Here is a 13,097-nt window from a genome sequence, read left to right on the forward strand (position 1 = left end):
CCATAGTCGATACAAATACCTCTGAATTGTATTAGGCACTAACTCCACACTCTCCTGAATGCATTACATGCAATGCTGTGTTTCTGAAAGGCAATTGAGCAGCTATGGACGACTTAATACTTCAATTTCTGATTCGAAATCACGTTACCGGAGCCGTAAAACAATTTAGCTCGCAGCGCAGCACTCACAACAGCCAGCTTGGGCAGTTCTTCAGCATGACCTACAGGAGATTGTGTGCAAATAGTTGGACAGGTGGTGCATGCTGGCGTGAGGAGTGTTAACCGCTGGCCCTGCGAGACCTTCAATCATCTGCACCATCAGCCCTGAATGACTCATTTTCTGTGTGTCCATCATTTCATTACTGCAGGAAGAGAAGAGAGCCACCTCCGCTTAACACTACACACATGGGTTCTGGAAAGAGCTCTGAATAAAACGCTTCTGACTGCGGCGTTGTTCTGGCTCAGGATCTGCTTTGGGCTCCGCGTTTGCTTGTTCCCCTATAGACCTGGTTACATGATTTATTGCTTAAGTGCTTAAAATGTGCAGCACGCTATCATTGCAGTACTGAGGCCACATTTCATTAGCTTCCCCTTGAATTTGGAGCGCTCTAATCTAGTTTCCTTGCTTGGAAGAGGTAATTATAGCAGAACTCTGTTTTAAAAAGGTTTTTGTTGCATGCTGCTATGTAGGGTGAGATATGTTCCTCTGGTAGATAAACTTTAATGTGTAATTGCTAAGAATGAGCAATTAGACATTAACACTGCTGGAATAGATCATTGTGCTTTAGTCTGGTATCTGTGGAGCTGATTTGCATTCCCGCTCTGCTGTTCAGTTACAGTTAACGTAATCAGTCTGTAATGTTGCACATTTAATCATGTTAGCACACGCATGATGAATGCAGAAAAATAACTCTGTAACATACAATTTGTGTTAATGGATGTTATATAAAGACGTGATGTTGTACATTGATGTTGATGCGACTGTATGTGATGGGAAGTATTAGATCATACTAATTTTTTTTTTTTTGTCATCTTGAGACAGACGATATTTCATATTTAATTTCACTCCAACACTGGGAGAAATTGGTGGAAAAACTTGGTTTTCTAGTAAATTTCACAAACAATTAAATGGATTCAGCAACACACTCAATTAAATATACAAATTTAAAGCGGAATGATTGAAATAATCGATGTATATATTATAATTTTTAGAAATAATAGAATAATAGAAAATCTTAAGAAATAGTGTTTAAAAACTTTATATATGTGAAATTATGATTTTATATCATTTAGTTTAAAATGAACAGTGATATATTTATATAACTAAAAAGTTCAAATCTTTGGTGTTTAATTATATAATTTCATTCGAAACTCTCGCAGCCTAGGTGTGAGAGACATTAAACTTCCTGCCTTCCTGAGCACTGGCTGAGCCAAAGTGATGCAAATGCTATGGGCAGGGTCTCAGCAACTGTGCCTTTGCCTTTGTGGATCCATTCCACAGCTTTTTACATTAGATGTTGCCTATGCTGTTGTTGTCTATTGGAAAGAATGCGTCAATGGAGCCGCCATTTTAGTACAGGGTTGCGCCCCTTTGAAATGAATGTGGGACCGAGGTGTAGTGGAGGACTGGCTATCCGGAGACATACATGTGTATGCATGTATACATATATCTATGATCTGGAGTTTTCTCGGTGGTCAGTATGCAAATATTTTTTTAATTAGGAAATTTATAATTTTATACATTGACAATTACATATTTTTTCTACATTGATGGATATGTGACTGCACGGGCATTGCTGTGTGCATGGAAAAGTATTATCCTCCCTCCCTGTTTAATTTGATCTAATCCGTGTCCTGAAACACACCCCCTCTTTCACTAATAACGTTAATTCTAATGGAGGGAACAATTCATTTTTCGAATGAATCTCTGCTATGAATGACTCGTATGAACCATCAATATCCCTGCATAATATCCACCTTTTATTATCTAAATGGTATAGAACAGTGGTTCCCAACCTTTTTCTTCGGAGCCCCCCCCATGAACATATACAAACATTGGAGCCCCCCCACCATATAAATACACACGCACGCACGCACATACATATGTACTGTGTGTGTATATATATATATATATGTATGTGTGTGTTTGTGTAATATTAATATATTGTAATATGTATAGAAAATATTAATTAATCAGTTTTAACTTGTCTTGGCCTTCAATAAAACCAAAATTTAGGTGGGCTTTGTCATACTGTCTAATCTTTTTCTTCACCTCTGAAGAATCACTGCATTTACGTTTGTCTGCCATTTTTGTTTTGATTTTGCCTTTACGACACGTTGGCAAGCAGATTGCGCGAATGAGCAAAATTTAAATATTTATTTAAAGTTATTTATTTTAATTATTTTCACTATTATGTTGGAATTTTAAGCATGCGTTTAGATTTTTATTTATTTTTTTGGTACTTAAAAATACATATATAATAGTAGGGCTGCTCGATTTTGGGAAAAATCATAATCACGATTATTTTGGTCATAATTGTAATCACGATTATTCAAAACCATTGCCAGTTAAAGTCAAAATTATTAGCGCTCCTGAGATTTTTTTTTTAAATAAATATTTCCCAAATTATGTTTAACAGAGCAAGGAATTTTAACAGTATTTCCTATAATATTTTTTCTTCTATTTGTTTTATTTTAGCTAGAATAAAGAAAGGTTTAAATATTTTGAAACCAATTTAAGGTCAATATTATTAGCCCCCTTAAGCAATATATATTTTTGATTGTCTGCAGAATAAACTACCGTTATAATGACTTGCCTTATTACTCTAATTAAGCCTTTGAACTGCACTTTAATCTGAATGCTTGTATTTTAAAAAATATCTAGTAAAATATTATGTGTGCTGTCATTATAGCAAAGACAAAAAGAAATCAGTAATTAGAAATGAGATATCAAAACTTTTATGTTCAGAAATAAGTTAATAAAATATTCTTTCCATGAAACAGAAATTGGGCAGGAAAAGCTTTGCTAATATTCAAGAGGGCTAATAATTCTGACTTCAACTGTATACAGTTATTTTCCACCCTGCAAAGGAAAGAGAAATAAATACAATAGAATAAAAATATAAAACAAACTGTGTTTTAAGCATCTTCACTGTAAGAAAAACACTTTAGCTACAGCAGTCCTTCAGTCAAGAGCAGAGAGGGTTTTTTCGTTATGTTTGTTTAATAATAATAAAAACAGGCGGCAGAAGGATTATAGCGCACTGTCTCTTTAATGGTTTCTCTTTCACGTCTTTTGATCCTCAACTCGTTTGTTTATTACACAAATGAGGGTTAATGTAAATAATCACTAAACACCGCGTTTTGACACCTATTTGACCATTAAAGCGCTCACGTTAAGATGATTTTAGATGTCTGCGCTCCTCTGCTCGTCTCAGTGTGTGAATGAGAGTGAATGCTGACCGGCCGCATGTGCTTCTGACTGCGTGATCGTGCTGCACACACACACACATAAGCTCTTTCGCGCTTTTAAGAGCCATTTAAGAGCGTGTACAACTGGAACATGGCAAAATATGATGCAATAACCATTAATCTCGATTAATGCTTTTTTATAATCGTTTGAAACCGAAATCTAAATCGGATATTCGATTAATTGCAAAGCCCTTTATAATAGTGGAGCATTTTTATGCCTTTTTCTACCTCAATACTTATCCTCTCCCGCGCCCCCCCTGTGAACTCTGGCGCCCCCCTTAGGGGGGCGCGGACCCCAGGTTGGGAACCACTGGTATAGAACATTTGTAATATTTAGTCATTTAGGGTGGCTGGTATGCACATTAAGGTGCTGGCACTGTTATTATTAGGCATCCTAATAAGTTATAATACAAGTATATACATATACACATTTCTGGCATCAGCATCTTGTTGTCATATTACATTTACATTGTTTGCTTATTTTATTCAGCAAAACTAGCATAAGCCTATATTTAGTGCAAGTGATTGTATTATCATCAATAACGTTACTTGTTGAGTACAAAAATTTGTAACGTATAAAAACATAAACAAAATCTTACCTATTAAATGTTATGCCTTTATGCTTTGTTTGCTCGGTACTACACCCATACACAGTGCTAAAGTCCTGCATCTCCAGATTGGCTTTAGTCTTGACTAGTGTAGCTGAATGTCCTGGGAGCACTGTACAAATATGCCGGTGGTATTGACCCATGCTCGGGGTCTGTATGCAATATTTATTGCAGTATTTCTCAATCATACTCCTGGAGGACCACCAGCTCTGCACATTTTCCATGTCTCCTTAATCAAACACACCTGATTTAGATAATCAGATCATTAGCAGTGACTGAAAGACCTGTAATGGGTGTGACAAAGGAGACATCCAAAACATGCAGTGTTGGTGGTCCTCCAGGAACATGGTTGAGAAACACTGATCTAGTATGTATGTATGTATGTATATATATATATATATATATATATATATATATATATATATATATATATATATATATATATAAACAAACATAATATAGACAGGGCAGCTCTGTCTCAAATCAGATTCATTTTAGACTTTCCTATCACTATATCACTATATTAGACTTCTGTAGACTTTTGCAGATTTGTGGACTTCTTGGTAACACTTTACAATAAGGTTCATTAGTTTATGCATTTACAAACATGAACTAATCATGAACAATACTTGTACAGCATTTATTAATCATAATTAAACATTTACTTATGCATTATTAACATCCAAGTCTGTGCTTGATAACATTAGTAAATGCACCATGAGTTAACAATGAACAACTTAATTTTCATTAACTAACGTTAACTAACATGAATAAATACTGTAGTAAATATATTGTTCATTGTTTGTTCATGTTAGTAAATGCATTAATTAACATTAACTAATAAACCTTATTGTAAAGTGTGACTGACTTCTTGAAGATACTGTTTGACTGCAAAACAATGAAGATGTCTCCTTAACCTCTTAAGGCCCAAGGTGTTTTTTACATGCTTTTTTTTTCATTTCTCTTTGCTATTTGGGCTTATTGGAACCTAATTAGAGTAAAAAAGTATCATTTTTTGAGATGTGGAATTATAGTTCGAATTTACATTAAATATTTTATCCTGATTGTTTTTTAATGCATACATAACAATTTTTTTTAACATGTTTTGACTATCAGAGAGTAAAAACAATTCTTTTTGCCCATTTTGTACAGTTAAAAATTGTGTTTGAGACATTTAAAATGCTGCAAAACAGTTGCAGGATTACGCTGTTTGCCTGTAACAAAATATAAAACATTCAAAGTATTTTAAATAGTCACTTAAGAGCTAAATTGTGCTGTCCATGGATGTGGCCACTAAAGCCCTAGGAGCTTATAGAATTCTGCTTGAGTCTCCTGGTTTGGGTAATCATTTTTCCAACATATAGATAATGTATAAAATAAAGAATATAAGTATAGAATATAAATAGAAACTACCCATTTGTATAAATGCTTGTTTGGTGAAATAAAATGCAAATTAGATGTACAGTATTTATACATGTATTGTAAAACCTTGTCCAAACCCTTCTTGTCTATGACATTTTTTTAAAATAATTTATTATTTATAAAAATACAAATTAAATATATATGTCTATATATTTCCTTTGTTATATATTTTTTTCTAAATTTTATACACTTTTTTTTTTTTTTTTCCTGGCAAGCTTTCCCTGTTTCAATGATTCACGGCTATTTATGGTATTTTGCTTCTATGAGCTTCTAGCTCTCTTTACTGTATTACAGAAGTCAACACAGTCACACATACTTGTTTAACAACTTGTGTGAAATGGATGCTAACAGATGTTTGCTCAGACGTGAAGAAAGTGATGGCCAGTCTGACTGCAGGTAAAAGGAAACAGCACGGCTGGTGTAGGTGATTTAGATTGCAATCTAATTTGCATATCAAACTTTACAATAAATATTTATGCCCTCATAATTCATTCCGGCTGATATTGTTTTTTTAAAGTCCAAATTTTGCCAGGATCTTTCATTACTCATTCATAAACATCATTAATATTCACAAGAAGCATTATCATATTGCAGTCAAATAGCGGTTGTTCCGGTGAATAACTCGGAGGGTCACCTTTTCCGAATCTTCCTCCTCAGCTGTCTCTCTCTTTTAACACAAGTAATGGTTTACATCTGATCTGACAAATGAGCTTTTGGAGCCGTTCTCTCATTAGCATTTCAAAAGGTGCGTGTTGCCTCTCCGATCTGTGATAAAGGCTGGAGAGATTACAGAAGGGGTTTGGAGAAACTTTGTGCTGCCAACTGGTTCCATGAAGAAATCACTTCTGACAAGAACGCGGCTCTTTGAAGAGAGTTTCCTGGGATTATGGCTGTAGGAACTCTGCCTCCCGAAACCCGCTTTACTGCAGGTCAGCACACAACAGTCCCCACTAAGATGTGTTTGAGGAACATTAGATTAAAACTGTACTGCATGACTAAAGCTTGCAGCAAAACAAAGGCTGTCTGACCTTCAAATAGTGTAGAAACGCCCACTGCAGTTAAATTGTTCATGAATTCACATCAATATATTCTGTTAGATATTATCTGCGCATTCCTTTTCTAGCTTGAACTTTAACCTTTACAGTGGTAGTAATGTTACCCATCAAGCATTTTTGTATTTAAATGGCATTTATTAGACATCCAAACATATAAAATAAAGAATATAAGTATAGAATATAAATAGAAACTACCCATTTGTATAAATGCTTGTTTGGTGAAATAAAATGCAAATTAGATGTACAGTATTTATACATGTACAACAACAACAAAGGAATATTATTATCGCATATTTCACAGAGCTAAAAGCAAGACAAATTCTTTTATTGTGGCTAGTGTGGTGCAGATGCAAGGACCCGCCTTGATGCATGCGCAACTTTGTAAATTGTATGGCAAGTGTAAACACTTTAATCGGATATGGGTCACAATTAAAAGAACGTGTAAACAGACCAGCAAAAAACTCAGATAGGTAACAAATTAGAATTGAGCATCAAGACCACAGTGTAAACGGGCCTTAAATGTCTATTCAACGCAAAATGAATTTTGGGTATTGGCTTTTTGTATTGTTTAATAAATCAACATGGTGGTGGAGAAAAAAATGTTTGGAAAAAAAAACTGGGTGGTGGAAAAAAAATTATAGGTAATAGGAAAATATATTTTAAGTTTCCGCATTCCCTCGCAAAGATGTTTTGAGTTCCCTCTAAAAACTGTTGTTCCACAAACACTTTCTGTTCGCTTCATACATGTCAACCCTATAATTTATAATAGTAAAATATGGGAGAATCCCAGCAAAAACAGGAGGATTGACATGTATGAAGTGAACAGGAAGTGTTTGTCAAACAATGGTTTTGCGAGGGAACTCAAAATATCTTTGTGAGGGAAAGCAAAAACTTAAAAATATCTATTTTCCTATCACTTTTTTTTTCTCCCACCTTTTTTTTTTCTTTCACCCATTTTTTCCCCCCACCATTACGTCGCTTCCGGGTCTGCTTAGTTTCTTTATCTCTGACCAAACTTTACAAACAAGATAATTCAACGGTTGGTCCAGAATTTGTCAAATTAATAAATAATATATATTGTTGATGAATATATACACTAAATTAAAAAAAAAGACAATTCTTTATTATCTGGAACATTACTACATCATCTTTCACTCGACACCCAGTGGCCTCATCTAATTTTAAAAGGTTAGTTGACCCAGAAAATTACATTTCTTCCATATAATTACTCACCTTCATGTCCTTTAAACCCCTGAGATCTTCATTAATTTTCGGGCCACAAATTAGGATATTTGAAATCTGAGAGCTCCCAGCAATGTTTTCAACTCAAGTTTCAGAAAGGTACTACAAAATATCCTCAAGACAGCCCATGTGTCTTAAGTGGTTCAATTGGAATATTATCAAGCTACAACAGTACTTTTGTGTGAGGTAAAAAAAACAAAAGAAAAATAATTCATTAATTCAACAGTTTCTTCACCTAACCATTAGTATAGGGTGCGAATTCATGAAAGCAATGTGCACTGATCTATACCCAAGATGCCTGCATCCAGTGAATGGGAACCATTGCTTACTTAAAGGGGTAGTTGACCCAAAAATGAAAATTCTGTCATCATTTGCTCATCGTCAACTTGTTTCAAAATTGTTTGATTTTTATTATTTATTGAATGTCAATGGATACAACTTTACAGCTTTTGTAAAGTTTGTGTTCAACAGAAGAAAGGAACTTGGTTTGAAACCACTTTAGTGAGTAAAATGTGAAAATTTGGGGTGAACTATCCATTTTAACTTGAATTAATCATAACTCTGTCATTTCGTCTGGAAGAGATTTCCCTCCATCTTAAATTACTTCAAAATTTGCCCCATTAAATAATTTACTGAATGACTTATTTCTGTGAATGGCCCACTCTCTGCATTAGCTTGTTCACTGCATGATTATAACAATTAACTTTCCAATTACTTTTGTGTTTTTAAGCAACACTTCAGAAAGTTCACACCATGTTAACGCTGATTTTTTTTCTCAGACTGCTTCCTTACACATCCAACACTATTGCTGAACCCCTAAAATAATCTTATCACCAAGAATTACAGACAGCGATCGCACTGACAGCCATCCCTAAGAGCTGAAGTTAACTATTCAACATCGCTCGTGCTTATCCTTAACAGACAGATGCTCTTTTGCCCACAGGCTCAGTTCCTGCTGGACACTGATAAATCGTAGTCACAGCTATTGCTATTTGCTTGGGAAGACAAGGGATGACGCCGACTAAATCGCTCCCCGACGAGTAATCTGCACTTGGTGGGCAGTTGAAAAGAATATGATAACCCTGACGTCACCTCAATTTTGAAACGCTCGTCCGCTCCCTCTTCCCAGCTCCCACGTCTTGACAGAGTTTGCGGAGGTTGTAAATGATCCACTGAAAGATGGGGCTCTTTCAGTAGGGCTGTTTTCTTATTTGAGATAGTGGCCGGCCGGTTTTTCAGTAAATGTTGTGCCAGCTCTGTTGCAGATGGACAGATCATTTGCTCTGTATGGGTGCTAAACAAGTACAAAGGCTTCACAGCAGTCATTGACAACTATTTAGTAACACATCTCACATCTTGACTTCATATCGAAGAGTTTGGGGTTCACATGCATTCATTTGACTAAAAATTTGCAGAGAAATGTATGTTGGATTATTTTGTGGGTTTTTAATTGAAAACTATTTTAATGCAGTGCATGAAGTGGAATAAGCATTTTTACGTTTTTTTATACATGCACAGTATATATATATATATATATATATATATATATATATATATATATATATATATATATATTTATATTTATATTTATATATATATATATATATATATATATATATATATATTTATATATATATATATATATATATATATATATATATATATATATATATATTTATATATATATATTTATTTATATATATTTATATATATATATATTTATATATATATATATATATATATATATATATATATATATATTTATATATTTATATATATATATATATATATATATATATATATATATATATATATATATATATATATTTATATATATATATTTATATATTTATATATATATATATATATATATATATATATATATATATATATATATATATATATATATATATTTATATATTTATATTTATAAATATATATATATATATATATATATATATATATATATATATATATTTATATTTATATATATATATATATATATATATATATATATTTATATTTATATATATTTATATATATATATATATATATATATATATATATATATATATATATATATATATATATATATATATTTATATATATATATATATATATATATTTATATATATATATATATTTATATATATATATATATATATATATATATATATATATATATTTATATATATTTATATATATATTTATATATGCACACAATGCATCACATAACACCAAATATATATATATATATATATATATATATATATATATATATATATATATATATATATATATATATATATATATTTGGTGTTATGTGATGCATTGTGTGTTCGCTTTACTAAAAAGATAGGTCTTTAATTTGGTTTTGAAATGAGATATTGTGTCTGAGCCGCGGGCATTATCAGGAAGGCTATTCCAGAGCTTAGGAGAAATGAAAAGGCTTGACCTCCTTTAGTAGACTTTGCTATTCTGGGTAGTACCAGAAGCCCTGAGTTTTGAGATCTTAAAGAGCAGGATGGATTGACATCACTGAACATAAGGTTACTGTATATGTTGGTGATAAATTTTTGAGCTAATCCCATGAAATATTCCGTTTTGGATTTTTTGGCGGAAAATGTTGTAAGTAATTAAGTAAAATAGTCATGTTATTTGAAATAAATAACAGTCTAAACATCTCTAATTTTATTAAAATGATCTTCAGCTTTTCATTCATTCGGCTTTACACAACGAATGCCGGTGTCCTGCACAGTTTAGCTCCAACTTCCTTCAACACACCTGCCTTGAAGTTTTTAGTATACCTGGAAAGAACTTGATTAGTTGGTTCAGGTGCTTTTGATTGGGGTTGGAGCTAAAATATGCTGGACACCGGCCCTCCAGGACGGAGTTTGTACACCCCTGGATTATTGTTTCTGGCTTGTTAAATGTATGGCAACAATTCTTTTAAAGCTAACTAATACAGTGTGTTTGGTGACATATTGCTTTCTCATGTTCCATGTTAAAAATGTCAAGTATCGAGGTCAAAGTGTAAAAGAAGTTGACTTGTTTAAATGCCAGGAATACCATGGTATGCAGAAAACACATTATTGTAAGTGAAAACTTGTTTCATAAACACAATTGCTGAACCAGGTGTGCAAAATGGTAAATGATCTCTTTTGATAACCGTCCATCTGCAGAACACATGCTAGCATGGAACAGCATCATTTATCCACTACAATTTAGCTGCCAAGAGACTTCTGTGCTGACAATGAAACACCTGTACAACCTACTGTAGCCTTTCTGTTTGGTTTCCTTATATCCCTACATCATTTTTCTAACTGAAGAAAGAAACCAAAAAATCCCTTTGTGGGATGTCTGATATCAAGAAATATATCACATCCACCTTATAACACCTGACGTGACAAGATTCCAGCGACAAGTAATTTTGTCTGTCTGCATCATACATGACGCGACATTGCAAAACATTTAAATACCAAGCATTGCATTCCCAACTAAATGGTAAAGGCTTTTAATCTAATTAATACACTTTAGGCCTCTTTAACATTACTAATAGGCTACTGAAGTTGTTTGCTTGCTGTGTCACAGTTCTGCATGACTTTCATTTTCAAACCGTGTGCGAGTTGTTTTTTTTACTGCAGCTTTTAAACGTATGACAATAAATGTCACATAAAATGGTATTTTTAAATTCACATTAGTAGCATTGAACACTGAATACAGCACATACTCTGTACCTAAGGTGATCATAGTAGTTTATGGTGTTTTTCTGCATTTTGGAATTAATGGTTACATTGTGGAAATAACGGTTAGGACCAAAACTTCTTTTAACATAGAAAAGATACTTTTTAACATGTGCCACGTTGCATGTAGTCAGGACAGAGTGTAAGGCAAATTATACCGCAGTACAACAAACACCATAATGCATCGCTGTGTTATAGTATTAACTGGCACTAACAAAAAAGTTCAATATTAAATGACGTGGAATAAATCATAGAGTAAAAGTAATATAATAAACCCTGAAGATCTGAAGATAATGTAATCGCAAACACATTAACTCGGTTATGAATACAGTATGGACCCCTTTTACCCTCACTAAAGTAGGACTTTTTGCTCAGAATCTCTAAATTGTATCTAAATGATCTACTTTGCACTTCTACACTTTCAGAAGCTGTGGCATTGTGGATCTCATTAAACAAGGTGGCACTGCTATTATCTTTCTTTCTTTCTCTGTTTTTTTTTTTTTTTGTTTTTTTTTTAGTAAATGCTGCAGTATTTTTCTTCACAGTTTTTCTTGCCTTATCTTTTTCATTAGATTTCATGGACTGCATTGGTAGGGGAGATACTGTGGCCATAGGCAAACACTGAGAGCAGAGATGTAGAGCTGCGTTCTGCTCTGTTAGCACATTAGTATGACATGGCAGACAGAAGGATTAAAGTTATGCACATACAGTAGTCCCTGGAGCCTGCAAACGAATCAGTTGCTTAAATTAAAAGCGACTAACACAACAATTATCCACATTTTTTTTACTGATGTTCTTTTGCTATCATTGTTTCTTATAATAATAATAATATACATAATATTGTCATCCCAAATAAAAAAAATACAGAATATTTGCCAAAAGTGGGCAACATATGTTTTAAAATAACTGGGCCACATTTGCCATATTTTCTCTGGGCCACACATTAGGCTTACAGCCACTATAGCCAGAGCTTACTGTGCCAAATATTTGCCAAAAGTGGCACACACATGTTTAAAAATAACTGGGCCACATTTGCACCTACACACATGAGCCACTTTGGGTTTAAACCCAGATTACCCTTAAATGACTATGCCACATATTTACCAACTGTGGCTTCATAATTTGGGCCAAATTTACCATTTTCCACATGGGCCACATTAGGCAAACATTCAGATTGCATTTTGCCATAAGTGCCAAATCTTTGCCTTAATGGCCCAAATATAAATTTGAATCTTTGGCACCCCTTTGCATCGTACAGGTAGGCCACTTCAGGCTCACATTTGTTTTGTCTGGGCCGAAGGAATACCACCAGTGCCGCATAACTGCCTAAAGTGGCCCACATTTGTATGCTATGGGACACTTATCTGAATACAGCGGTTTCTGAATGAACAGCTTATGAGGAAAGTTTATTGATGAAAAGGGACTGAAATTTCTGCTCATATCATATTATAAATATGTATGTCATGTTACATATCAGGATAAGACCAGATTACATGGCAAAAACGATATAGATTATTTTTTTACGGAGAATTGTGAGTCATTTTGGGAAGCTTAACA

General features: G+C 33.3%; 1 long non-coding RNA gene across 6 annotated transcripts in view; it reads left to right on the forward strand.

Annotated features, from left to right (window-relative positions):
• LOC147845638 (uncharacterized) overlaps nucleotides 1-13,097 on the forward strand; it is a 51,819-nt gene that overhangs the window by 29,574 nt on the left and 9,148 nt on the right. The window lies entirely within an intron of this gene.

Source organism: Danio rerio, chromosome 3 (assembly GCF_052040795.2).
Source record: "Danio rerio strain M-AB ecotype USA chromosome 3, GRCz13ab, whole genome shotgun sequence".
NCBI lineage: Eukaryota > Metazoa > Chordata > Actinopteri > Cypriniformes > Danionidae > Danio > Danio rerio.